Genomic DNA, 25,744 nt, shown 5'->3' with positions numbered 1-25,744 from the left:
CTGCATCAATCAATCAATCAATCAATCAATCAATCAATCAATCAATCAATCAATCAATCAAGTGGCTGGCTCAGGTGCAGCTCTTTAACTTACCTAAAAGGGAGGGCGGAGAGAAGACAAGGAAGGTGAATGAGGTGTTCCAATGTGAAATGCCGGAAACACAGAAACACAGACGACACACAACAAGAGGTGGCAATCTATTCATTAATTGCATTTAATCAATGAGCTCATTATCACTCATGCATTGTCCAACAGGTGTTGAAATAATGGGATTAAAAGGGGAGATCCCTTCAGAAAGACAGAAACAATAGCAAAGACAAAAAACACTTTTGGAATCTGCTTTTAGTCAACACATAAGGAAAGGGTGCACCGGTCCTGGAAATACTGCAATACCAGGTCAATGCGTGGAGTGGACAGAGCAAGCTCTATTTCCATCTCCCTGTTCTAAAAATCCATTTAATATATGGTCCCCAGATAGGGGACGTATCAGATATTAAACTGATAAGAACAGATACTACACTTGATCTTAGCCAAAAGGCCGAGAAGCGATAACCCGAACGGGCCGCGCGTTGCCCGAGCCTGCCCGATACTGCTGTTCAGCCCTTGCAGCGATTCAGCCTACTTCTAGGCAATTCCATGGGGCCCTGCAGGCTCACACACTCACAGCTACACGGGAGGTGAATAAAGGCCGGAGAGGAAGCCAGACAGGATTTGCTTCTTTTGCTTGCACCACAATGCAGTGCTGAAAGAGGAGGAATCTACATAAAAACGCCTTCCTGGCAACGCCCAAATGCCCTGCTGCCATGCAGATAAACACTGGCAGCGGCAGCAAGTGCATGCCCACAGCCACCCCTTGTTCCTTCACACCTTGTATCAGCTGTAATCCAGTCCAGTCCAGTGCTGCCTGCTGAGCAGCACTGACCAACACTGCCTGGGCCCAGGCTTTTATCTCTGAGGCCCCATTATGATGTCAGAAAGCTGGCTCTGGAATCCTGAGGGCTCCACTATGACACGTGCAAAGTTCCGTCTGAACTTTATATAAGACGGTGAGGCTCAGTCAGTCACTCAGTGTTGCCTGAGAGGGCAACACTGCAACAGCCGGCCGCCAGGCTGTCTTTTTTTTGCACAGCTAGTTGCCTCCAGGAGGCCACAAGAGGGAGACAAGGGACTGCAAAATGGAAAATAGGCATCCACCAACTTTACAGACAACTTCTCCTTGCTCCTACAACCTCCATCCTTGCACAGTTTGTTATTCTTCTAGGTAACATAGTAACAAATCCAAATTGCTGCTCTCTTTGTAGGCAAGCAAGGCTTTGTTGCAACTGCAATTCTTACTTCTTCTTGAAATGTAGGGACGACAGTACATTCCATCACATCCATCTAGTGTACACAGGTAGGTCCATTGTGGCGGGCAGGCGAGCGGGCGGGCTGCTTTATTGGCTGTTTGCTGTTCCCCTACTCCACTCCACTATTTGACTGTTGTGCTGCATCAATCAATCAATCAATCAATCAATCAATCAATCAATCAATCAATCAATCAATCAATCAGTGGCTGGCTCAGGTGCAGCTCTTTAACTTACCTAAAAGGGAGGGCGGAGAGAAGACAAGGAAGGTGAATGAGGTGTTCCAATGTGAAATGCCGGAAACACAGAAACACAGACGACACACAACAAGAGGTGGCAATCTATTCATTAATTGCATTTAATCAATGAGCTCATTATCACTAATGCATTGTCCAACAGGTGTTGAAATAATGGGATTAAAAGGGGAGATCCCTTCAGAAAGACAGAAACAATAGCAAAGACAAAAAACACTTTTGGAATCTGCTTTTAGTCAACACATAAGGAAAGGGTGCACCGGTCCTGGAAATACTGCAATACCAGGTCAATGCGTGGAGTGGACAGAGCAAGCTCTATTTCCATCTCCCTGTTCTAAAAATCCATTTAATATATCGTCCCCAGATAGGGGACGTATCAGATATTAAACTGATAAGAACAGATACTACACTTGATCTTAGCCAAAAGGCCGAGAAGCGATAACCCGAATGGGCCGCGCGTTGCCCGAGCCTGCCCGATACTGCTGTTCAGCCCTTGCAGCGATTCAGCCTACTTCTAGGCAATTCCATGGGGCCCTGCAGGCTCACACACTCACAGCTACACGGGAGGTGAATAAAGGCCGGAGAGGAAGCCAGACAGGATTTGCTTCTTTTGCTTGCACCACAATGCAGTGCTGAAAGAGGAGGAATCTACATAAAAACGCCTTCCTGGCAACGCCCAAATGCCCTGCTGCCATGCAGATAAACACTGGCAGCGGCAGCAAGTGCATGCCCACAGCCACCCCTTGTTCCTTCACACCTTGTATCAGCTGTAATCCAGTCCAGTCCAGTGCTGCCTGCTGAGCAGCACTGACCAACACTGCCTGGGCCCAGGCTTTTATCTCTGAGGCCCCATTATGATGTCAGAAAGCTGGCTCTGGAATCCTGAGGGCTCCACTATGACACGTGCAAAGTTCCGTCTGAACTTTATATAAGACGGTGAGGCTCAGTCAGTCACTCAGTGTTGCCTGAGAGGGCAACACTGCAACAGCCGGCCGCCAGGCTGTCTTTTTTTTGCACAGCTAGTTGCCTCCAGGAGGCCACAAGAGGGAGACAAGGGACTGCAAAATGGAAAATAGGCATCCACCAACTTTACAGACAACTTCTCCTTGCTCCTACAACCTCCATCCTTGCACAGTTTGTTATTCTTCTAGGTAACATAGTAACAAATCCAAATTGCTGCTCTCTTTGTAGGCAAGCAAGGCTTTGTTGCAACTGCAATTCTTACTTCTTCTTGAAATGTAGGGACGACAGTACATTCCATCACATCCATCTAGTGTACACAGGTAGGTCCATTGTGGCGGGCAGGCGAGCGGGCGGGCTGCTTTATTGGCTGTTTGCTGTTCCCCTACTCCACTCCACTATTTGACTGTTGTGCTGCATCAATCAATCAATCAATCAATCAATCAATCAATCAATCAATCAATCAATCAATCAATCAGTGGCTGGCTCAGGTGCAGCTCTTTAACTTACCTAAAAGGGAGGGCGGAGAGAAGACAAGGAAGGTGAATGAGGTGTTCCAATGTGAAATGCCGGAAACACAGAAACACAGACGACACACAACAAGAGGTGGCAATCTATTCATTAATTGCATTTAATCAATGAGCTCATTATCACTCATGCATTGTCCAACAGGTGTTGAAATAATGGGATTAAAAGGGGAGATCCCTTCAGAAAGACAGAAACAATAGCAAAGACAAAAAACACTTTTGGAATCTGCTTTTAGTCAACACATAAGGAAAGGGTGCACCGGTCCTGGAAATACTGCAATACCAGGTCAATGCGTGGAGTGGACAGAGCAAGCTCTATTTCCATCTCCCTGTTCTAAAAATCCATTTAATATATGGTCCCCAGATAGGGGACGTATCAGATATTAAACTGATAAGAACACATACTACACTTGATCTTAGCCAAAAGGCCGAGAAGCGATAACCCGAACGGGCCGCGCGTTGCCCGAGCCTGCCCGATACTGCTGTTCAGCCCTTGCAGCGATTCAGCCTACTTCTAGGCAATTCCATGGGGCCCTGCAGGCTCACACACTCACAGCTACACGGGAGGTGAATAAAGGCCGGAGAGGAAGCCAGACAGGATTTGCTTCTTTTGCTTGCACCACAATGCAGTGCTGAAAGAGGAGGAATCTACATAAAAACGCCTTCCTGGCAACGCCCAAATGCCCTGCTGCCATGCAGATAAACACTGGCAGCGGCAGCAAGTGCATGCCCACAGCCACCCCTTGTTCCTTCACACCTTGTATCAGCTGTAATCCAGTCCAGTCCAGTGCTGCCTGCTGAGCAGCACTGACCAACACTGCCTGGGCCCAGGCTTTTATCTCTGAGGCCCCATTATGATGTCAGAAAGCTGGCTCTGGAATCCTGAGGGCTCCACTATGACACGTGCAAAGTTCCGTCTGAACTTTATATAAGACGGTGAGGCTCAGTCAGTCACTCAGTGTTGCCTGAGAGGGCAACACTGCAACAGCCGGCCGCCAGGCTGTCTTTTTTTTGCACAGCTAGTTGCCTCCAGGAGGCCACAAGAGGGAGACAAGGGACTGCAAAATGGAAAATAGGCATCCACCAACTTTACAGACAACTTCTCCTTGCTCCTACAACCTCCATCCTTGCACAGTTTGTTATTCTTCTAGGTAACATAGTAACAAATCCAAATTGCTGCTCTCTTTGTAGGCAAGCAAGGCTTTGTTGCAACTGCAATTCTTACTTCTTCTTGAAATGTAGGGACGACAGTACATTCCATCACATCCATCTAGTGTACACAGGTAGGTCCATTGTGGCGGGCAGGCGAGCGGGCGGGCTGCTTTATTGGCTGTTTGCTGTTCCCCTACTCCACTCCACTATTTGACTGTTGTGCTGCATCAATCAATCAATCAATCAATCAATCAATCAATCAATCAATCAATCAATCAGTGGCTGGCTCAGGTGCAGCTCTTTAACTTACCTAAAAGGGAGGGCGGAGAGAAGACAAGGAAGGTGAATGAGGTGTTCCAATGTGAAATGCCGGAAACACAGAAACACAGACGACACACAACAAGAGGTGGCAATCTATTCATTAATTGCATTTAATCAATGAGCTCATTATCACTCATGCATTGTCCAACAGGTGTTGAAATAATGGGATTAAAAGGGGAGATCCCTTCAGAAAGACAGAAACAATAGCAAAGACAAAAAACACTTTTGGAATCTGCTTTTAGTCAACACATAAGGAAAGGGTGCACCGGTCCTGGAAATACTGCAATACCAGGTCAATGCGTGGAGTGGACAGAGCAAGCTCTATTTCCATCTCCCTGTTCTAAAAATCCATTTAATATATGGTCCCCAGATAGGGGACGTATCAGATATTAAACTGATAAGAACAGATACTACACTTGATCTTAGCCAAAAGGCCGAGAAGCGATAACCCGAACGGGCCGCGCGTTGCCCGAGCCTGCCCGATACTGCTGTTCAGCCCTTGCAGCGATTCAGCCTACTTCTAGGCAATTCCATGGGGCCCTGCAGGCTCACACACTCACAGCTACACGGGAGGTGAATAAAGGCCGGAGAGGAAGCCAGACAGGATTTGCTTCTTTTGCTTGCACCACAATGCAGTGCTGAAAGAGGAGGAATCTACATAAAAACGCCTTCCTGGCAAAGCCCAAATGCCCTGCTGCCATGCAGATAAACACTGGCAGCGGCAGCAAGTGCATGCCCACAGCCACCCCTTGTTCCTTCACACCTTGTATCAGCTGTAATCCAGTCCAGTCCAGTGCTGCCTGCTGAGCAGCACTGACCAACACTGCCTGGGCCCAGGCTTTTATCTCTGAGGCCCCATTATGATGTCAGAAAGCTGGCTCTGGAATCCTGAGGGCTCCACTATGACACGTGCAAAGTTCCGTCTGAACTTTATATAAGACGGTGAGGCTCAGTCAGTCACTCAGTGTTGCCTGAGAGGGCAACACTGCAACAGCCGGCCGCCAGGCTGTCTTTTTTTTGCACAGCTAGTTGCCTCCAGGAGGCCACAAGAGGGAGACAAGGGACTGCAAAATGGAAAATAGGCATCCACCAACTTTATAGACAACTTCTCCTTGCTCCTACAACCTCCATCCTTGCACAGTTTGTTATTCTTCTAGGTAACATAGTAACAAATCCAAATTGCTGCTCTCTTTGTAGGCAAGCAAGGCTTTGTTGCAACTGCAATTCTTACTTCTTCTTGAAATGTAGGGACGACAGTACATTCCATCACATCCATCTAGTGTACACAGGTAGGTCCATTGTGGCGGGCAGGCGAGCGGGCGGGCTGCTTTATTGGCTGTTTGCTGTTCCCCTACTCCACTCCACTATTTGACTGTTGTGCTGCATCAATCAATCAATCAATCAATCAATCAATCAATCAATCAATCAATCAATCAATCAATCAATCAGTGGCTGGCTCAGGTGCAGCTCTTTAACTTACCTAAAAGGGAGGGCGGAGAGAAGACAAGGAAGGTGAATGAGGTGTTCCAATGTGAAATGCCGGAAACACAGAAACACAGACGACACACAACAAGAGGTGGCAATCTATTCATTAATTGCATTTAATCAATGAGCTCATTATCACTCATGCATTGTCCAACAGGTGTTGAAATAATGGGATTAAAAGGGGAGATCCCTTCAGAAAGACAGAAACAATAGCAAAGACAAAAAACACTTTTGGAATCTGCTTTTAGTCAACACATAAGGAAAGGGTGCACCGGTCCTGGAAATACTGCAATACCAGGTCAATGCGTGGAGTGGACAGAGCAAGCTCTACTTCCATCTCCCTGTTCTAAAAATCCATTTAATATATGGTCCCCAGATAGGGGACGTATCAGATATTAAACTGATAAGAACAGATACTACACTTGATCTTAGCCAAAAGGCCGAGAAGCGATAACCCGAACGGGCCGCGCGTTGCCCGAGCCTGCCCGATACTGCTGTTCAGCCCTTGCAGCGATTCAGCCTACTTCTAGGCAATTCCATGGGGCCCTGCAGGCTCACACACTCACAGCTACACGGGAGGTGAATAAAGGCCGGAGAGGAAGCCAGACAGGATTTGCTTCTTTTGCTTGCACCACAATGCAGTGCTGAAAGAGGAGGAATCTACATAAAAACGCCTTCCTGGCAACGCCCAAATGCCCTGCTGCCATGCAGATAAACACTGGCAGCGGCAGCAAGTGCATGCCCACAGCCACCCCTTGTTCCTTCTCACCTTGTATCAGCTGTAATCCAGTCCAGTCCAGTGCTGCCTGCTGAGCAGCACTGACCAACACTGCCTGGGCCCAGGCTTTTATCTCTGAGGCCCCATTATGATGTCAGAAAGCTGGCTCTGGAATCCTGAGGGCTCCACTATGACACGTGCAAAGTTCCGTCTGAACTTTATATAAGACGGTGAGGCTCAGTCAGTCACTCAGTGTTGCCTGAGAGGGCAACACTGCAACAGCCGGCCGCCAGGCTGTCTTTTTTTTGCACAGCTAGTTGCCTCCAGGAGGCCACAAGAGGGAGACAAGGGACTGCAAAATGGAAAATAGGCATCCACCAACTTTACAGACAACTTCTCCTTGCTCCTACAACCTCCATCCTTGCACAGTTTGTTATTCTTCTAGGTAACATAGTAACAAATCCAAATTGCTGCTCTCTTTGTAGGCAAGCAAGGCTTTGTTGCAACTGCAATTCTTACTTCTTCTTGAAATGTAGGGACGACAGTACATTCCATCACATCCATCTAGTGTACACAGGTAGGTCCATTGTGGCGGGCAGGCGAGCGGGCGGGCTGCTTTATTGGCTGTTTGCTGTTCCCCTACTCCACTCCACTATTTGACTGTTGTGCTGCATCAATCAATCAATCAATCAATCAATCAATCAATCAATCAATCAATCAATCAATCAGTGGCTGGCTCAGGTGCAGCTCTTTAACTTACCTAAAAGGGAGGGCGGAGAGAAGACAAGGAAGGTGAATGAGGTGTTCCAATGTGAAATGCCGGAAACACAGAAACACAGACGACACACAACAAGAGGTGGCAATCTATTCATTAATTGCATTTAATCAATGAGCTCATTATCACTCATGCATTGTCCAACAGGTGTTGAAATAATGGGATTAAAAGGGGAGATCCCTTCAGAAAGACAGAAACAATAGCAAAGACAAAAAACACTTTTGGAATCTGCTTTTAGTCAACACATAAGGAAAGGGTGCACCGGTCCTGGAAATACTGCAATACCAGGTCAATGCGTGGAGTGGACAGAGCAAGCTCTATTTCCATCTCCCTGTTCTAAAAATCCATTTAATATATGGTCCCCAGATAGGGGACGTATCAGATATTAAACTGATAAGAACAGATACTACACTTGATCTTAGCCAAAAGGCCGAGAAGCGATAACCCGAACGGGCCGCGCGTTGCCCGAGCCTGCCCGATACTGCTGTTCAGCCCTTGCAGCGATTCAGCCTACTTCTAGGCAATTCCATGGGGCCCTGCAGGCTCACACACTCACAGCTACACGGGAGGTGAATAAAGGCCGGAGAGGAAGCCAGACAGGATTTGCTTCTTTTGCTTGCACCACAATGCAGTGCTGAAAGAGGAGGAATCTACATAAAAACGCCTTCCTGGCAACGCCCAAATGCCCTGCTGCCATGCAGATAAACACTGGCAGCGGCAGCAAGTGCATGCCCACAGCCACCCCTTGTTCCTTCACACCTTGTATCAGCTGTAATCCAGTCCAGTCCAGTGCTGCCTGCTGAGCAGCACTGACCAACACTGCCTGGGCCCAGGCTTTTATCTCTGAGGCCCCATTATGATGTCAGAAAGCTGGCTCTGGAATCCTGAGGGCTCCACTATGACACGTGCAAAGTTCCGTCTGAACTTTATATAAGACGGTGAGGCTCAGTCAGTCACTCAGTGTTGCCTGAGAGGGCAACACTGCAACAGCCGGCCGCCAGGCTGTCTTTTTTTTGCACAGCTAGTTGCCTCCAGGAGGCCACAAGAGGGAGACAAGGGACTGCAAAATGGAAAATAGGCATCCACCAACTTTACAGACAACTTCTCCTTGCTCCTACAACCTCCATCCTTGCACAGTTTGTTATTCTTCTAGGTAACATAGTAACAAATCCAAATTGCTGCTCTCTTTGTAGGCAAGCAAGGCTTTGTTGCAACTGCAATTCTTACTTCTTCTTGAAATGTAGGGACGACAGTACATTCCATCACATCCATCTAGTGTACACAGGTAGGTCCATTGTGGCGGGCAGGCGAGCGGGCGGGCTGCTTTATTGGCTGTTTGCTGTTCCCCTACTCCACTCCACTATTTGACTGTTGTGCTGCATCAATCAATCAATCAATCAATCAATCAATCAATCAATCAATCAGTGGCTGGCTCAGGTGCAGCTCTTTAACTTACCTAAAAGGGAGGGCGGAGAGAAGACAAGGAAGGTGAATGAGGTGTTCCAATGTGAAATGCCGGAAACACAGAAACACAGACGACACACAACAAGAGGTGGCAATCTATTCATTAATTGCATTTAATCAATGAGCTCATTATCACTCATGCATTGTCCAACAGGTGTTGAAATAATGGGATTAAAAGGGGAGATCCCTTCAGAAAGACAGAAACAATAGCAAAGACAAAAAACACTTTTGGAATCTGCTTTTAGTCAACACATAAGGAAAGGGTGCACCGGTCCTGGAAATACTGCAATACCAGGTCAATGCGTGGAGTGGACAGAGCAAGCTCTATTTCCATCTCCCTGTTCTAAAAATCCATTTAATATATGGTCCCCAGATAGGGGACGTATCAGATATTAAACTGATAAGAACAGATACTACACTTGATCTTAGCCAAAAGGCCGAGAAGCGATAACCCGAACGGGCCGCGCGTTGCCCGAGCCTGCCCGATACTGCTGTTCAGCCCTTGCAGCGATTCAGCCTACTTCTAGGCAATTCCATGGGGCCCTGCAGGCTCACACACTCACAGCTACACGGGAGGTGAATAAAGGCCGGAGAGGAAGCCAGACAGGATTTGCTTCTTTTGCTTGCACCACAATGCAGTGCTGAAAGAGGAGGAATCTACATAAAAACGCCTTCCTGGCAACGCCCAAATGCCCTGCTGCCATGCAGATAAACACTGGCAGCGGCAGCAAGTGCATGCCCACAGCCACCCCTTGTTCCTTCACACCTTGTATCAGCTGTAATCCAGTCCAGTCCAGTGCTGCCTGCTGAGCAGCACTGACCAACACTGCCTGGGCCCAGGCTTTTATCTCTGAGGCCCCATTATGACGTCAGAAAGCTGGCTCTGGAATCCTGAGGGCTCCACTATGACACGTGCAAAGTTCCGTCTGAACTTTATATAAGACGGTGAGGCTCAGTCAGTCACTCAGTGTTGCCTGAGAGGGCAACACTGCAACAGCCGGCCGCCAGGCTGTCTTTTTTTTGCACAGCTAGTTGCCTCCAGGAGGCCACAAGAGGGAGACAAGGGACTGCAAAATGGAAAATAGGCATCCACCAACTTTACAGACAACTTCTCCTTGCTCCTACAACCTCCATCCTTGCACAGTTTGTTATTCTTCTAGGTAACATAGTAACAAATCCAAATTGCTGCTCTCTTTGTAGGCAAGCAAGGCTTTGTTGCAACTGCAATTCTTACTTCTTCTTGAAATGTAGGGACGACAGTACATTCCATCACATCCATCTAGTGTACACAGGTAGGTCCATTGTGGCGGGCAGGCGAGCGGGCGGGCTGCTTTATTGGCTGTTTGCTGTTCCCCTACTCCACTCCACTATTTGACTGTTGTGCTGCATCAATCAATCAATCAATCAATCAATCAATCAATCAATCAATCAATCAATCAATCAATCAGTGGCTGGCTCAGGTGCAGCTCTTTAACTTACCTAAAAGGGAGGGCGGAGAGAAGACAAGGAAGGTGAATGAGGTGTTCCAATGTGAAATGCCGGAAACACAGAAACACAGACGACACACAACAAGAGGTGGCAATCTATTCATTAATTGCATTTAATCAATGAGCTCATTATCACTCATGCATTGTCCAACAGGTGTTGAAATAATGGGATTAAAAGGGGAGATCCCTTCAGAAAGACAGAAACAATAGCAAAGACAAAAAACACTTTTGGAATCTGCTTTTAGTCAACACATAAGGAAAGGGTGCACCGGTCCTGGAAATACTGCAATAACAGGTCAATGCGTGGAGTGGACAGAGCAAGCTCTATTTCCATCTCCCTGTTCTAAAAATCCATTTAATATATGGTCCCCAGATAGGGGACGTATCAGATATTAAACTGATAAGAACAGATACTACACTTGATCTTAGCCAAAAGGCCGAGAAGCGATAACCCGAACGGGCCGCGCGTTGCCCGAGCCTGCCCGATACTGCTGTTCAGCCCTTGCAGCGATTCAGCCTACTTCTAGGCAATTCCATGGGGCCCTGCAGGCTCACACACTCACAGCTACACGGGAGGTGAATAAAGGCCGGAGAGGAAGCCAGACAGGATTTGCTTCTTTTGCTTGCACCACAATGCAGTGCTGAAAGAGGAGGAATCTACATAAAAACGCCTTCCTGGCAACGCCCAAATGCCCTGCTGCCATGCAGATAAACACTGGCAGCGGCAGCAAGTGCATGCCCACAGCCACCCCTTGTTCCTTCACACCTTGTATCAGCTGTAATCCAGTCCAGTCCAGTGCCCAGTCCAGTGCTGCCTGCTGAGCAGCACTGACCAACACTGCCTGGGCCCAGGCTTTTATCTCTGAGGCCCCATTATGATGTCAGAAAGCTGGCTCTGGAATCCTGAGGGCTCCACTATGACACGTGCAAAGTTCCGTCTGAACTTTATATAAGACGGTGAGGCTCAGTCAGTCACTCAGTGTTGCCTGAGAGGGCAACACTGCAACAGCCGGCCGCCAGGCTGTCTTTTTTTTGCACAGCTAGTTGCCTCCAGGAGGCCACAAGAGGGAGACAAGGGACTGCAAAATGGAAAATAGGCATCCACCAACTTTACAGACAACTTCTCCTTGCTCCTACAACCTCCATCCTTGCACAGTTTGTTATTCTTCTAGGTAACATAGTAACAAATCCAAATTGCTGCTCTCTTTGTAGGCAAGCAAGGCTTTGTTGCAACTGCAATTCTTACTTCTTCTTGAAATGTAGGGACGACAGTACATTCCATCACATCCATCTAGTGTACACAGGTAGGTCCATTGTGGCGGGCAGGCGAGCGGGCGGGCTGCTTTATTGGCTGTTTGCTGTTCCCCTACTCCACTCCACTATTTGACTGTTGTGCTGCATCAATCAATCAATCAATCAATCAATCAATCAATCAATCAATCAATCAGTGGCTGGCTCAGGTGCAGCTCTTTAACTTACCTAAAAGGGAGGGCGGAGAGAAGACAAGGAAGGTGAATGAGGTGTTCCAATGTGAAATGCCGGAAACACAGAAACACAGACGACACACAACAAGAGGTGGCAATCTATTCATTAATTGCATTTAATCAATGAGCTCATTATCACTCATGCATTGTCCAACAGGTGTTGAAATAATGGGATTAAAAGGGGAGATCCCTTCAGAAAGACAGAAACAATAGCAAAGACAAAAAACACTTTTGGAATCTGCTTTTAGTCAACACATAAGGAAAGGGTGCACCGGTCCTGGAAATACTGCAATACCAGGTCAATGCGTGGAGTGGACAGAGCAAGCTCTATTTCCATCTCCCTGTTCTAAAAATCCATTTAATATATGGTCCCCAGATAGGGGACGTATCAGATATTAAACTGATAAGAACAGATACTACACTTGATCTTAGCCAAAAGGCCGAGAAGCGATAACCCGAACGGGCCGTGCGTTGCCCGAGCCTGCCCGATACTGCTGTTCAGCCCTTGCAGCGATTCAGCCTACTTCTAGGCAATTCCATGGGGCCCTGCAGGCTCACACACTCACAGCTACACGGGAGGTGAATAAAGGCCGGAGAGGAAGCCAGACAGGATTTGCTTCTTTTGCTTGCACCACAATGCAGTGCTGAAAGAGGAGGAATCTACATAAAAACGCCTTCCTGGCAACGCCCAAATGCCCTGCTGCCATGCAGATAAACACTGGCAGCGGCAGCAAGTGCATGCCCACAGCCACCCCTTGTTCCTTCACACCTTGTATCAGCTGTAATCCAGTCCAGTCCAGTGCTGCCTGCTGAGCAGCACTGACCAACACTGCCTGGGCCCAGGCTTTTATCTCTGAGGCCCCATTATGATGTCAGAAAGCTGGCTCTGGAATCCTGAGGGCTCCACTATGACGCGTGCAAAGTTCCGTCTGAACTTTATATAAGACGGTGAGGCTCAGTCAGTCACTCAGTGTTGCCTGAGAGGGCAACACTGCAACAGCCGGCCGCCAGGCTGTCTTTTTTTTGCACAGCTAGTTGCCTCCAGGAGGCCACAAGAGGGAGACAAGGGACTGCAAAATGGAAAATAGGCATCCACCAACTTTACAGACAACTTCTCCTTGCTCCTACAACCTCCATCCTTGCACAGTTTGTTATTCTTCTAGGTAACATAGTAACAAATCCAAATTGCTGCTCTCTTTGTAGGCAAGCAAGGCTTTGTTGCAACTGCAATTCTTACTTCTTCTTGAAATGTAGGGACGACAGTACATTCCATCACATCCATCTAGTGTACACAGGTAGGTCCATTGTGGCGGGCAGGCGAGCGGGCGGGCTGTTTTATTGGCTGTTTGCTGTTCCCCTACTCCACTCCACTATTTGACTGTTGTGCTGCATCAATCAATCAATCAATCAATCAATCAATCAATCAATCAGTGGCTGGCTCAGGTGCAGCTCTTTAACTTACCTAAAAGGGAGGGCGGAGAGAAGACAAGGAAGGTGAATGAGGTGTTCCAATGTGAAATGCCGGAAACACAGAAACACAGACGACACACAACAAGAGGTGGCAATCTATTCATTAATTGCATTTAATCAATGAGCTCATTATCACTCATGCATTGTCCAACAGGTGTTGAAATAATGGGATTAAAAGGGGAGATCCCTTCAGAAAGACAGAAACAATAGCAAAGACAAAAAACACTTTTGGAATCTGCTTTTAGTCAACACATAAGGAAAGGGTGCACCGGTCCTGGAAATACTGCAATACCAGGTCAATGCGTGGAGTGGACAGAGCAAGCTCTATTTCCATCTCCCTGTTCTAAAAATCCATTTAATATATGGTCCCCAGATAGGGGACGTATCAGATATTAAACTGATAAGAACAGATACTACACTTGATCTTAGCCAAAAGGCCGAGAAGCGATAACCCGAACGGGCCGCGCGTTGCCCGAGCCTGCCCGATACTGCTGTTCAGCCCTTGCAGCGATTCAGCCTACTTCTAGGCAATTCCATGGGGCCCTGCAGGCTCACACACTCACAGCTACACGGGAGGTGAATAAAGGCCGGAGAGGAAGCCAGACAGGATTTGCTTCTTTTGCTTGCACCACAATGCAGTGCTGAAAGAGGAGGAATCTACATAAAAACGCCTTCCTGGCAACGCCCAAATGCCCTGCTGCCATGCAGATAAACACTGGCAGCGGCAGCAAGTGCATGCCCACAGCCACCCCTTGTTCCTTCACACCTTGTATCAGCTGTAATCCAGTCCAGTCCAGTGCTGCCTGCTGAGCAGCACTGACCAACACTGCCTGGGCCCAGGCTTTTATCTCTGAGGCCCCATTATGATGTCAGAAAGCTGGCTCTGGAATCCTGAGGGCTCCACTATGACACGTGCAAAGTTCCGTCTGAACTTTATATAAGACGGTGAGGCTCAGTCAGTCACTCAGTGTTGCCTGAGAGGGCAACACTGCAACAGCCGGCCGCCAGGCTGTCTTTTTTTTGCACAGCTAGTTGCCTCCAGGAGGCCACAAGAGGGAGACAAGGGACTGCAAAATGGAAAATAGGCATCCGCCAACTTTACAGACAACTTCTCCTTGCTCCTACAACCTCCATCCTTGCACAGTTTGTTATTCTTCTAGGTAACATAGTAACAAATCCAAATTGCTGCTCTCTTTGTAGGCAAGCAAGGCTTTGTTGCAACTGCAATTCTTACTTCTTCTTGAAATGTAGGGACGACAGTACATTCCATCACATCCATCTAGTGTACACAGGTAGGTCCATTGTGGCGGGCAGGCGAGCGGGCGGGCTGCTTTATTGGCTGTTTGCTGTTCCCCTACTCCACTCCACTATTTGACTGTTGTGCTGCATCAATCAATCAATCAATCAATCAATCAATCAATCAATCAATCAATCAATCAGTGGCTGGCTCAGGTGCAGCTCTTTAACTTACCTAAAAGGGAGGGCGGAGAGAAGACAAGGAAGGTGAATGAGGTGTTCCAATGTGAAATGCCGGAAACACAGAAACACAGACGACACACAACAAGAGGTGGCAATCTATTCATTAATTGCATTTAATCAATGAGCTCATTATCACTCATGCATTGTCCAACAGGTGTTGAAATAATGGGATTAAAAGGGGAGATCCCTTCAGAAAGACAGAAACAATAGCAAAGACAAAAAACACTTTTGGAATCTGCTTTTAGTCAACACATAAGGAAAGGGTGCACCGGTCCTGGAAATACTGCAATACCAGGTCAATGCGTGGAGTGGACAGAGCAAGCTCTATTTCCATCTCCCTGTTCTAAAAATCCATTTAATATATGGTCCCCAGATAGGGGACGTATCAGATATTAAACTGATAAGAACAGATACTACACTTGATCTTAGCCAAAAGGCCGAGAAGCGATAACCCGAACGGGCCGCGCGTTGCCCGAGCCTGCCCGATACTGCTGTTCAGCCCTTGCAGCGATTCAGCCTACTTCTAGGCAATTCCATGGGGCCCTGCAGGCTCACACACTCACAGCTACACGGGAGGTGAATAAAGGCCGGAGAGGAAGCCAGACAGGATTTGCTTCTTTTGCTTGCACCACAATGCAGTGCTGAAAGAGGAGGAATCTACATAAAAACGCCTTCCTGGCAACGCCCAAATGCCCTGCTGCCATGCAGATAAACACTGGCAGCGGCAGCAAGTGCATGCCCACAGCCACCCCTTGTTCCTTCACACCTTGTATCAGCTGTAATCCAGTCCAGTCCAGTGCTGCCTGCTGAGCAGCACTGACCAACACTGCCTGGGCCCAGGCTTTTATCTCTGAGGCCCCATTATGATGTCAGAAAGCTGGCTCTGGAATCCTGAGGGCTCCACTATGACACGTGCAAAGTTCCGTCTGAACTTTATATAAGACGGTGAGGCTCAGTCAGTCACTCAGTGTTGCCTGAGAGGGCAACACTGCAACAGCCGGCCGCCAGGCTGTCTTTTTTTTGCACAGCTAGTTGCCTCCAGGAGGCCACAAGAGGGAGACAAGGGACTGCAAAATGGAAAATAGGCATCCACCAACTTTACAGACAACTTCTCCTTGCTCCTACAACCTCCATCCTTGCACAGTTTGTTATTCTTCTAGGTAACATAGTAACAAATCCAAATTGCTGCTCTCTTTGTAGGCAAGCAAGGCTTTGTTGCAACTGCAATTCTTACTTCTTCTTGAAATGTAGGGACGACAGTACATTCCATCACATCCATCTAGTGTACACAGGTAGGTCCATTGTGGCGGGCAGGCGAGCGGGCGGGCTGCTTTATTGGCTGTTTGCTGTTCCCCTACTCCACTCCACTATTTGACTGTTGTGCTGCATCAATCAATCAATCAATCAATCAATCAATCAATCAATCAGTGGCTGGCTCAGGTGCAGCTCTTTAACTTACCTAAAAGGGAGGGCGGAGAGAAGACAAGGAAGGTGAATGAGGTGTTCCAATGTGAAATGCCGGAAACACAGAAACACAGACGACACACAACAAGAGGTGGCAATCTATTCATTAATTGCATTTAATCAATGAGCTCATTATCACTCATGCATTGTCCAACAGGTGTTGAAATAATGGGATTAAAAGGGGAGATCCCTTCAGAAAGACAGAAACAATAGCAAAGACAAAAAACACTTTTGGAATCTGCTTTTAGTCAACACATAAGGAAAGGGTGCACCGGTCCTGGAAATACTGCAATACCAGGTCAATGCGTGGAGTGGACAGAGCAAGCTCTATTTCCATCTCCCTGTTCTAAAAATCCATTTAATATATGGTCCCCAGATAGGGGACGTATCAGATATTAAACTGATAAGAACAGATACTACACTTGATCTTAGCCAAAAGGCCGAGAAGCGATAACCCGAACGGGCCGCGCGTTGCCCGAGCCTGCCCGATACTGCTGTTCAGCCCTTGCAGCGATTCAGCCTACTTCTAGGCAATTCCATGGGGCCCTGCAGGCTCACACACTCACAGCTACACGGGAGGTGAATAAAGGCCGGAGAGGAAGCCAGACAGGATTTGCTTCTTTTGCTTGCACCACAATGCAGTGCTGAAAGAGGAGGAATCTACATAAAAACGCCTTCCTGGCAACGCCCAAATGCCCTGCTGCCATGCAGATAAACACTGGCAGCGGCAGCAAGTGCATGCCCACAGCCACCCCTTGTTCCTTCACACCTTGTATCAGCTGTAATCCAGTCCAGTCCAGTGCTGCCTGCTGAGCAGCACTGACCAACACTGCCTGGGCCCAGGCTTTTATCTCTGATGCCCCATTATGATGTCAGAAAGCTGGCTCTGGAATCCTGAGGGCTCCACTATGACACGTGCAAAGTTCCGTCTGAACTTTATATAAGACGGTGAGGCTCAGTCAGTCACTCAGTGTTGCCTGAGAGGGCAACACTGCAACAGCCGGCCGCCAGGCTGTCTTTTTTTTGCACAGCTAGTTGCCTCCAGGAGGCCACAAGAGGGAGACAAGGGACTGCAAAATGGAAAATAGGCATCCACCAACTTTACAGACAACTTCTCCTTGCTCCTACAACCTCCATCCTTGCACAGTTTGTTATTCTTCTAGGTAACATAGTAACAAATCCAAATTGCTGCTCTCTTTGTAGGCAAGCAAGGCTTTGTTGCAACTGCAATTCTTACTTCTTCTTGAAATGTAGGGACGACAGTACATTCCATCACATCCATCTAGTGTACACAGGTAGGTCCATTGTGGCGGGCAGGCGAGCGGGCGGGCTGCTTTATTGGCTGTTTGCTGTTCCCCTACTCCACTCCACTATTTGACTGTTGTGCTGCATCAATCAATCAATCAATCAATCAATCAATCAATCAATCAATCAATCAATCAATCAATCAGTGGCTGGCTCAGGTGCAGCTCTTTAACTTACCTAAAAGGGAGGGCGGAGAGAAGACAAGGAAGGTGAATGAGGTGTTCCAATGTGAAATGCCGGAAACACAGAAACACAGACGACACACAACAAGAGGTGGCAATCTATTCATTAATTGCATTTAATCAATGAGCTCATTATCACTCATGCATTGTCCAACAGGTGTTGAAATAATGGGATTAAAAGGGGAGATCCCTTCAGAAAGACAGAAACAATAGCAAAGACAAAAAACACTTTTGGAATCTGCTTTTAGTCAACACATAAGGAAAGGGTGCACCGGTCCTGGAAATACTGCAATACCAGGTCAATGCGTGGAGTGGACAGAGCAAGCTCTATTTCCATCTCCCTGTTCTAAAAATCCATTTAATATATGGTCCCCAGATAGGGGACGTATCAGATATTAAACTGATAAGAAAAGATACTACACTTGATCTTAGCCAAAAGGCCGAGAAGCGATAACCCGAACGGGCCGCGCGTTGCCCGAGCCTGCCCGATACTGCTGTTCAGCCCTTGCAGCGATTCAGCCTACTTCTAGGCAATTCCATGGGGCCCTGCAGGCTCACACACTCACAGCTACACGGGAGGTGAATAAAGGCCGGAGAGGAAGCCAGACAGGATTTGCTTCTTTTGCTTGCACCACAATGCAGTGCTGAAAGAGGAGGAATCTACATAAAAACGCCTTCCTGGCAACGCCCAAATGCCCTGCTGCCATGCAGATAAACACTGGCAGCGGCAGCAAGTGCATGCCCACAGCCACCCCTTGTTCCTTCACACCTTGTATCAGCTGTAATCCAGTCCAGTCCAGTGCTGCCTGCTGAGCAGCACTGACCAACACTGCCTGGGCCCAGGCTTTTATCTCTGAGGCCCCATTATGACGTCAGAAAGCTGGCTCTGGAGTCCTGAGGGCTCCACTATGACACGTGCAAAGTTCCGTCTGAACTTTATATAAGACGGTGAGGCTCAGTCAGTCACTCAGTGTTGCCTGAGAGGGCAACACTGCAACAGCCGGCCGCCAGGCTGTCTTTTTTTTGCACAGCTAGTTGCCTCCAGGAGGCCACAAGAGGGAGACAAGGGACTGCAAAATGGAAAATAGGCATCCACCAACTTTACAGACAACTTCTCCTTGCTCCTACAACCTCCATCCTTGCACAGTTTGTTATTCTTCTAGGTAACATAGTAACAAATCCAAATTGCTGCTCTCTTTGTAGGCAAGCAAGGCTTTGTTGCAACTGCAATTCTTACTTCTTCTTGAAATGTAGGGACGACAGTACATTCCATCACATCCATCTAGTGTACACAGGTAGGTCCATTGTGGCGGGCAGGCGAGCGGGCGGGCTGCTTTATTGGCTGTTTGCTGTTCCCCTACTCCACTCCACTATTTGACTGTTGTGCTGCATCAATCAATCAATCAATCAATCAATCAATCAATCAATCAGTGGCTGGCTCAGGTGCAGCTCTTTAACTTACCTAAAAGGGAGGGCGGAGAGAAGACAAGGAAGGTGAATGAGGTGTTCCAATGTGAAATGCCGGAAACACAGAAACACAGACGACACACAACAAGAGGTGGCAATCTATTCATTAATTGCATTTAATCAATGAGCTCATTATCACTCATGCATTGTCCAACAGGTGTTGAAATAATGGGATTAAAAGGGGAGATCCCTTCAGAAAGACAGAAACAATAGCAAAGACAAAAAACACTTTTGGAATCTGCTTTTAGTCAACACATAAGGAAAGGGTGCACCGGTCCTGGAAATACTGCAATACCAGGTCAATGCGTGGAGTGGACAGAGCAAGCTCTATTTCCATCTCCCTGTTCTAAAAATCCATTTAATATATGGTCCCCAGATAGGGGACGTATCAGATATTAAACTGATAAGAACAGATACTACACTTGATCTTAGCCAAAAGGCCGAGAAGCGATAACCCGAACGGGCCGCGCGTTGCCCGAGCCTGCCCGATACTGCTGTTCAGCCCTTGCAGCGATTCAGCCTACTTCTAGGCAATTCCATGGGGCCCTGCAGGCTCACACACTCACAGCTACACGGGAGGTGAATAAAGGCCGGAGAGGAAGCCAGACAGGATTTGCTTCTTTTGCTTGCACCACAATGCAGTGCTGAAAGAGGAGGAATCTACATAAAAACGCCTTCCTGGCAACGCCCAAATGCCCTGCTGCCATGCAGATAAACACTGGCAGCGGCAGCAAGTGCATGCCCACAGCCACCCCTTGTTCCTTCACACCTTGTATCAGCTGTAATCCAGTCCAGTCCAGTGCTGCCTGCTGAGCAGCACTGACCAACACTGCCTGGGCCCAGGCTTTTATCTCTGAGGCCCCATTATGATGTCAGAAAGCTGGCTCTGGAATCCTGAGGGCTCCACTATGACACGTGCAAAGTTCCGTCTGAACTTTATATAAGACGGTGAGGCTCAGTCAGTCACTCAGTGTTGCCTGAGAGGGCAACACTGCAACAGCCGGCCGCCAGGCTGTCTTTTTTTTGCACAGCTAGTTGCCTCCAGGAGGCCACAAGAGGGAGACAAGGGACTGCAAAATGGAAAATAGGCATCCACCAACTTTACAGACAACTTCTCCTTGCTCCTACAACCTCCATCCTTGCACAGTTTGTTATTCTTCTAGGTAACATAGTAACAAATCCAAATTGCTGCTCTCTTTGTAGGCAAGCAAGGCTTTGTTGCAACTGCAATTCTTACTTCTTCTTGAAATGTAGGGACGACAGTACATTCCATCACATCCATCTAGTGTACACAGGTAGGTCCATTGTGGCGGGCAGGCGAGCGGGCGGGCTGCTTTATTGGCTGTTTGCTGTTCCCCTACTCCACTCCACTATTTGACTGTTGTGCTGCATCAATCAATCAATCAATCAATCAATCAATCAATCAATCAATCAATCAATCAATCAATCAATCAATCAATCAGTGGCTGGCTCAGGTGCAGCTCTTTAACTTACCTAAAAGGGAGGGCGGAGAGAAGACAAGGAAGGTGAATGAGGTGTTCCAATGTGAAATGCCGGAAACACAGAAACACAGACGACACACAACAAGAGGTGGCAATCTATTCATTAATTGCATTTAATCAATGAGCTCATTATCACTCATGCATTGTCCAACAGGTGTTGAAATAATGGGATTAAAAGGGGAGATCCCTTCAGAAAGACAGAAACAATAGCAAAGACAAAAAACACTTTTGGAATCTGCTTTTAGTCAACACATAAGGAAAGGGTGCACCGGTCCTGGAAATACTGCAATACCAGGTCAATGCGTGGAGTGGACAGAGCAAGCTCTATTTCCATCTCCCTGTTCTAAAAATCCATTTAATATATGGTCCCCAGATAGGGGACGTATCAGATATTAAACTGATAAGAACAGATACTACACTTGATCTTAGCCAAAAGGCCGAGAAGCGATAACCCGAACGGGCCGCGCGTTGCCCGAGCCTGCCCGATACTGCTGTTCAGCCCTTGCAGCGATTCAGCCTACTTCTAGGCAATTCCATGGGGCCCTGCAGGCTCACACACTCACAGCTACACGGGAGGTGAATAAAGGCCGGAGAGGAAGCCAGACAGGATTTGCTTCTTTTGCTTGCACCACAATGCAGTGCTGAAAGAGGAGGAATCTACATAAAAACGCCTTCCTGGCAACGCCCAAATGCCCTGCTGCCATGCAGATAAACACTGGCAGCGGCAGCAAGTGCATGCCCACAGCCACCCCTTGTTCCTTCACACCTTGTATCAGCTGTAATCCAGTCCAGTCCAGTGCTGCCTGCTGAGCAGCACTGACCAACACTGCCTGGGCCCAGGCTTTTATCTCTGAGGCCCCATTATGATGTCAGAAAGCTGGCTCTGGAATCCTGAGGGCTCCACTATGACACGTGCAAAGTTCCGTCTGAACTTTATATAAGACGGTGAGGCTCAGTCAGTCACTCAGTGTTGCCTGAGAGGGCAACACTGCAACAGCCGGCCGCCAGGCTGTCTTTTTTTTGCACAGCTAGTTGCCTCCAGGAGGCCACAAGAGGGAGACAAGGGACTGCAAAATGGAAAATAGGCATCCACCAACTTTACAGACAACTTCTCCTTGCTCCTACAACCTCCATCCTTGCACAGTTTGTTATTCTTCTAGGTAACATAGTAACAAATCCAAATTGCTGCTCTCTTTGTAGGCAAGCAAGGCTTTGTTGCAACTGCAATTCTTACTTCTTCTTGAAATGTAGGGACGACAGTACATTCCATCACATCCATCTAGTGTACACAGGTAGGTCCATTGTGGCGGGCAGGCGAGCGGGCGGGCTGCTTTATTGGCTGTTTGCTGTTCCCCTACTCCACTCCACTATTTGACTGTTGTGCTGCATCAATCAATCAATCAATCAATCAATCAATCAATCAATCAATCAATCAATCAGTGGCTGGCTCAGGTGCAGCTCTTTAACTTACCTAAAAGGGAGGGCGGAGAGAAGACAAGGAAGGTGAATGAGGTGTTCCAATGTGAAATGCCGGAAACACAGAAACACAGACGACACACAACAAGAGGTGGCAATCTATTCATTAATTGCATTTAATCAATGAGCTCATTATCACTCATGCATTGTCCAACAGGTGTTGAAATAATGGGATTAAAAGGGGAGATCCCTTCAGAAAGACAGAAACAATAGCAAAGACAAAAAACACTTTTGGAATCTGCTTTTAGTCAACACATAAGGAAAGGGTGCACCGGTCCTGGAAATACTGCAATACCAGGTCAATGCGTGGAGTGGACAGAGCAAGCTCTATTTCCATCTCCCTGTTCTAAAAATCCATTTAATATATGGTCCCCAGATAGGGGACGTATCAGATATTAAACTGATAAGAACAGATACTACACTTGATCTTAGCCAAAAGGCCGAGAAGCGATAACCCGAACGGGCCGCGCGTTGCCCGAGCCTGCCCGATACTGCTGTTCAGCCCTTGCAGCGATTCAGCCTACTTCTAGGCAATTCCATGGGGCCCTGCAGGCTCACACACTCACAGCTACACGGGAGGTGAATAAAGGCCGGAGAGGAAGCCAGACAGGATTTGCTTCTTTTGCTTGCACCACAATGCAGTGCTGAAAGAGGAGGAATCTACATAAAAACGCCTTCCTGGCAACGCCCAAATGCCCTGCTGCCATGCAGATAAACACTGGCAGCGGCAGCAAGTGCATGCCCACAGCCACCCCTTGTTCCTTCACACCTTGTATCAGCTGTAATCCAGTCCAGTCCAGTGCTGCCTGCTGAGCAGCACTGACCAACACTGCCTGGGCCCAGGCTTTTATCTCTGAGGCCCCATTATGATGTCAGAAAGCTGGCTCTGGAATCCTGAGGGCTCCACTATGACACGTGCAAAGTTCCGTCTGAACTTTATATAAGACGGTGAGGCTCAGTCAGTCACTCAGTGTTGCCTGAGAGGGCAACACTGCAACAGCCGGCCGCCAGGCTGTCTTTTTTTTGCACAGCTAGTTGCCTCCAGGAGGCCACAAGAGGGAGACAAGGGACTGCAAAATGGAAAATAGGCATCCACCAACTTTACAGACAACTTCTCCTTGCTCCTACAACCTCCATCCTTGCACAGTTTGTTATTCTTCTAGGTAACATAGTAACAAATCCAAATTGCTGCTCTCTTTGTAGGCAAGCAAGGCTTTGTTGCAACTGCAATTCTTACTTCTTCTTGAAATGTAGGGACGACAGTACATTCCATCACATCCATCTAGTGTACACAGGTAGGTCCATTGTGGCGGGCAGGCGAGCGGGCGGGCTGCTTTATTGGCTGTTTGCTGTTCCCCTACTCCACTCCACTATTTGACTGTTGTGCTGCATCAATCAATCAATCAATCAATCAATCAATCAATCAATCAATCAATCAATCAATCAGTGGCTGGCTCAGGTGCAGCTCTTTAACTTACCTAAAAGGGAGGGCGGAGAGAAGACAAGGAAGGTGAATGAGGTGTTCCAATGTGAAATGCCGGAAACACAGAAACACAGACGACACACAACAAGAGGTGGCAATCTATTCATTAATTGCATTTAATCAATGAGCTCATTATCACTCATGCATTGTCCAACAGGTGTTGAAATAATGGGATTAAAAGGGGAGATCCCTTCAGAAAGACAGAAACAATAGCAAAGACAAAAAACACTTTTGGAATCTGCTTTTAGTCAACACATAAGGAAAGGGTGCACCGGTCCTGGAAATACTGCAATACCAGGTCAATGCGTGGAGTGGACAGAGCAAGCTCTATTTCCATCTCCCTGTTCTAAAAATCCATTTAATATATGGTCCCCAGATAGGGGACGTATCAGATATTAAACTGATAAGAACAGATACTACACTTGATCTTAGCCAAAAGGCCGAGAAGCGATAACCCGAACGGGCCGCGCGTTGCCCGAGCCTGCCCGATACTGCTGTTCAGCCCTTGCAGCGATTCAGCCTACTTCTAGGCAATTCCATGGGGCCCTGCAGGCTCACACACTCACAGCTACACGGGAGGTGAATAAAGGCCGGAGAGGAAGCCAGACAGGATTTGCTTCTTTTGCTTGCACCACAATGCAGTGCTGAAAGAGGAGGAATCTACATAAAAACGCCTTCCTGGCAACGCCCAAATGCCCTGCTGCCATGCAGATAAACACTGGCAGCGGCAGCAAGTGCATGCCCACAGCCACCCCTTGTTCCTTCACACCTTGTATCAGCTGTAATCCAGTCCAGTCCAGTGCTGCCTGCTGAGCAGCACTGACCAACACTGCCTGGGCCCAGGCTTTTATCTCTGAGGCCCCATTATGATGTCAGAAAGCTGGCTCTGGAATCCTGAGGGCTCCACTATGACACGTGCAAAGTTCCGTCTGAACTTTATATAAGACGGTGAGGCTCAGTCAGTCACTCAGTGTTGCCTGAGAGGGCAACACTGCAACAGCCGGCCGCCAGGCTGTCTTTTTTTTGCACAGCTAGTTGCCTCCAGGAGGCCACAAGAGGGAGACAAGGGACTGCAAAATGGAAAATAGGCATCCACCAACTTTACAGACAACTTCTCCTTGCTCCTACAACCTCCATCCTTGCACAGTTTGTTATTCTTCTAGGTAACATAGTAACAAATCCAAATTGCTGCTCTCTTTGTAGGCAAGCAAGGCTTTGTTGCAACTGCAATTCTTACTTCTTCTTGAAATGTAGGGACGACAGTACATTCCATCACATCCATCTAGTGTACACAGGTAGGTCCATTGTGGCGGGCAGGCGAGCGGGCGGGCTGCTTTATTGGCTGTTTGCTGTTCCCCTACTCCACTCCACTATTTGACTGTTGTGCTGCATCAATCAATCAATCAATCAATCAATCAATCAATCAATCAATCAATCAATCAATCAATCAGTGGCTGGCTCAGGTGCAGCTCTTTAACTTACCTAAAAGGGAGGGCGGAGAGAAGACAAGGAAGGTGAATGAGGTGTTCCAATGTGAAATGCCGGAAACACAGAAACACAGACGACACACAACAAGAGGTGGCAATCTATTCATTAATTGCATTTAATCAATGAGCTCATTATCACTCATGCATTGTCCAACAGGTGTTGAAATAATGGGATTAAAAGGGGAGATCCCTTCAGAAAGACAGAAACAATAGCAAAGACAAAAAACACTTTTGGAATCTGCTTTTAGTCAACACATAAGGAAAGGGTGCACCGGTCCTGGAAATACTGCAATACCAGGTCAATGCGTGGAGTGGACAGAGCAAGCTCTATTTCCATCTCCCTGTTCTAAAAATCCATTTAATATATGGTCCCCAGATAGGGGACGTATCAGATATTAAACTGATAAGAACAGATACTACACTTGATCTTAGCCAAAAGGCCGAGAAGCGATAACCCGA

At 47.6% G+C, this 25,744-nt stretch overlaps 18 non-coding genes across 18 annotated transcripts; all 18 read right to left on the bottom strand.

The window, feature by feature from the left end:
- Window positions 1-359: 359 nt before the first annotated feature.
- On the bottom strand, window positions 360-550 carry LOC142689462 (U2 spliceosomal RNA). The gene has a single exon (XR_012858350.1). It is a non-coding gene; the product is annotated as a U2 spliceosomal RNA (small nuclear RNA).
- Window positions 551-1,846: 1,296 nt separating this feature from the next.
- On the bottom strand, window positions 1,847-2,037 carry LOC142689399 (U2 spliceosomal RNA). The gene has a single exon (XR_012858294.1). It is a non-coding gene; the product is annotated as a U2 spliceosomal RNA (small nuclear RNA).
- A 1,296-nt stretch (window positions 2,038-3,333) lies between these two features.
- Window positions 3,334-3,524, bottom strand: LOC142689423 (U2 spliceosomal RNA). Its single transcript, XR_012858316.1, has one exon. It is a non-coding gene; the product is annotated as a U2 spliceosomal RNA (small nuclear RNA).
- Window positions 3,525-4,812: 1,288 nt separating this feature from the next.
- Window positions 4,813-5,003, bottom strand: LOC142689461 (U2 spliceosomal RNA). Its single transcript, XR_012858349.1, has one exon. It is a non-coding gene; the product is annotated as a U2 spliceosomal RNA (small nuclear RNA).
- Window positions 5,004-6,303: 1,300 nt separating this feature from the next.
- On the bottom strand, window positions 6,304-6,494 carry LOC142689400 (U2 spliceosomal RNA). The gene has a single exon (XR_012858295.1). It is a non-coding gene; the product is annotated as a U2 spliceosomal RNA (small nuclear RNA).
- Window positions 6,495-7,786: 1,292 nt separating this feature from the next.
- Window positions 7,787-7,977, bottom strand: LOC142689460 (U2 spliceosomal RNA). Its single transcript, XR_012858348.1, has one exon. It is a non-coding gene; the product is annotated as a U2 spliceosomal RNA (small nuclear RNA).
- Window positions 7,978-9,257: 1,280 nt separating this feature from the next.
- LOC142689459 (U2 spliceosomal RNA) lies at window positions 9,258-9,448 on the bottom strand. Its single transcript, XR_012858347.1, has one exon. It is a non-coding gene; the product is annotated as a U2 spliceosomal RNA (small nuclear RNA).
- A 1,296-nt stretch (window positions 9,449-10,744) lies between these two features.
- Window positions 10,745-10,935, bottom strand: LOC142689422 (U2 spliceosomal RNA). Its single transcript, XR_012858315.1, has one exon. It is a non-coding gene; the product is annotated as a U2 spliceosomal RNA (small nuclear RNA).
- Window positions 10,936-12,231: 1,296 nt separating this feature from the next.
- On the bottom strand, window positions 12,232-12,422 carry LOC142689457 (U2 spliceosomal RNA). Its single transcript, XR_012858346.1, has one exon. It is a non-coding gene; the product is annotated as a U2 spliceosomal RNA (small nuclear RNA).
- A 1,276-nt stretch (window positions 12,423-13,698) lies between these two features.
- On the bottom strand, window positions 13,699-13,889 carry LOC142689456 (U2 spliceosomal RNA). The gene has a single exon (XR_012858345.1). It is a non-coding gene; the product is annotated as a U2 spliceosomal RNA (small nuclear RNA).
- A 1,288-nt stretch (window positions 13,890-15,177) lies between these two features.
- LOC142689454 (U2 spliceosomal RNA) lies at window positions 15,178-15,368 on the bottom strand. Its single transcript, XR_012858343.1, has one exon. It is a non-coding gene; the product is annotated as a U2 spliceosomal RNA (small nuclear RNA).
- A 1,276-nt stretch (window positions 15,369-16,644) lies between these two features.
- LOC142689453 (U2 spliceosomal RNA) lies at window positions 16,645-16,835 on the bottom strand. The gene has a single exon (XR_012858342.1). It is a non-coding gene; the product is annotated as a U2 spliceosomal RNA (small nuclear RNA).
- A 1,296-nt stretch (window positions 16,836-18,131) lies between these two features.
- Window positions 18,132-18,322, bottom strand: LOC142689424 (U2 spliceosomal RNA). The gene has a single exon (XR_012858317.1). It is a non-coding gene; the product is annotated as a U2 spliceosomal RNA (small nuclear RNA).
- A 1,276-nt stretch (window positions 18,323-19,598) lies between these two features.
- On the bottom strand, window positions 19,599-19,789 carry LOC142689452 (U2 spliceosomal RNA). Its single transcript, XR_012858341.1, has one exon. It is a non-coding gene; the product is annotated as a U2 spliceosomal RNA (small nuclear RNA).
- Window positions 19,790-21,097: 1,308 nt separating this feature from the next.
- On the bottom strand, window positions 21,098-21,288 carry LOC142689451 (U2 spliceosomal RNA). Its single transcript, XR_012858340.1, has one exon. It is a non-coding gene; the product is annotated as a U2 spliceosomal RNA (small nuclear RNA).
- A 1,288-nt stretch (window positions 21,289-22,576) lies between these two features.
- Window positions 22,577-22,767, bottom strand: LOC142689450 (U2 spliceosomal RNA). Its single transcript, XR_012858339.1, has one exon. It is a non-coding gene; the product is annotated as a U2 spliceosomal RNA (small nuclear RNA).
- Window positions 22,768-24,059: 1,292 nt separating this feature from the next.
- Window positions 24,060-24,250, bottom strand: LOC142689449 (U2 spliceosomal RNA). The gene has a single exon (XR_012858338.1). It is a non-coding gene; the product is annotated as a U2 spliceosomal RNA (small nuclear RNA).
- A 1,296-nt stretch (window positions 24,251-25,546) lies between these two features.
- Window positions 25,547-25,737, bottom strand: LOC142689448 (U2 spliceosomal RNA). Its single transcript, XR_012858337.1, has one exon. It is a non-coding gene; the product is annotated as a U2 spliceosomal RNA (small nuclear RNA).
- Between the last annotated feature and the right edge of the window lie 7 nt (window positions 25,738-25,744).

Source organism: Rhinoderma darwinii (genome assembly GCF_050947455.1).
Source record: "Rhinoderma darwinii isolate aRhiDar2 chromosome 5 unlocalized genomic scaffold, aRhiDar2.hap1 SUPER_5_unloc_29, whole genome shotgun sequence".
Taxonomy (NCBI): domain Eukaryota; kingdom Metazoa; phylum Chordata; class Amphibia; order Anura; family Rhinodermatidae; genus Rhinoderma; species Rhinoderma darwinii.
Note: the sequence above shows the minus strand (reverse complement) of the source record. Positions and strands in the feature narration are given on the sequence as shown.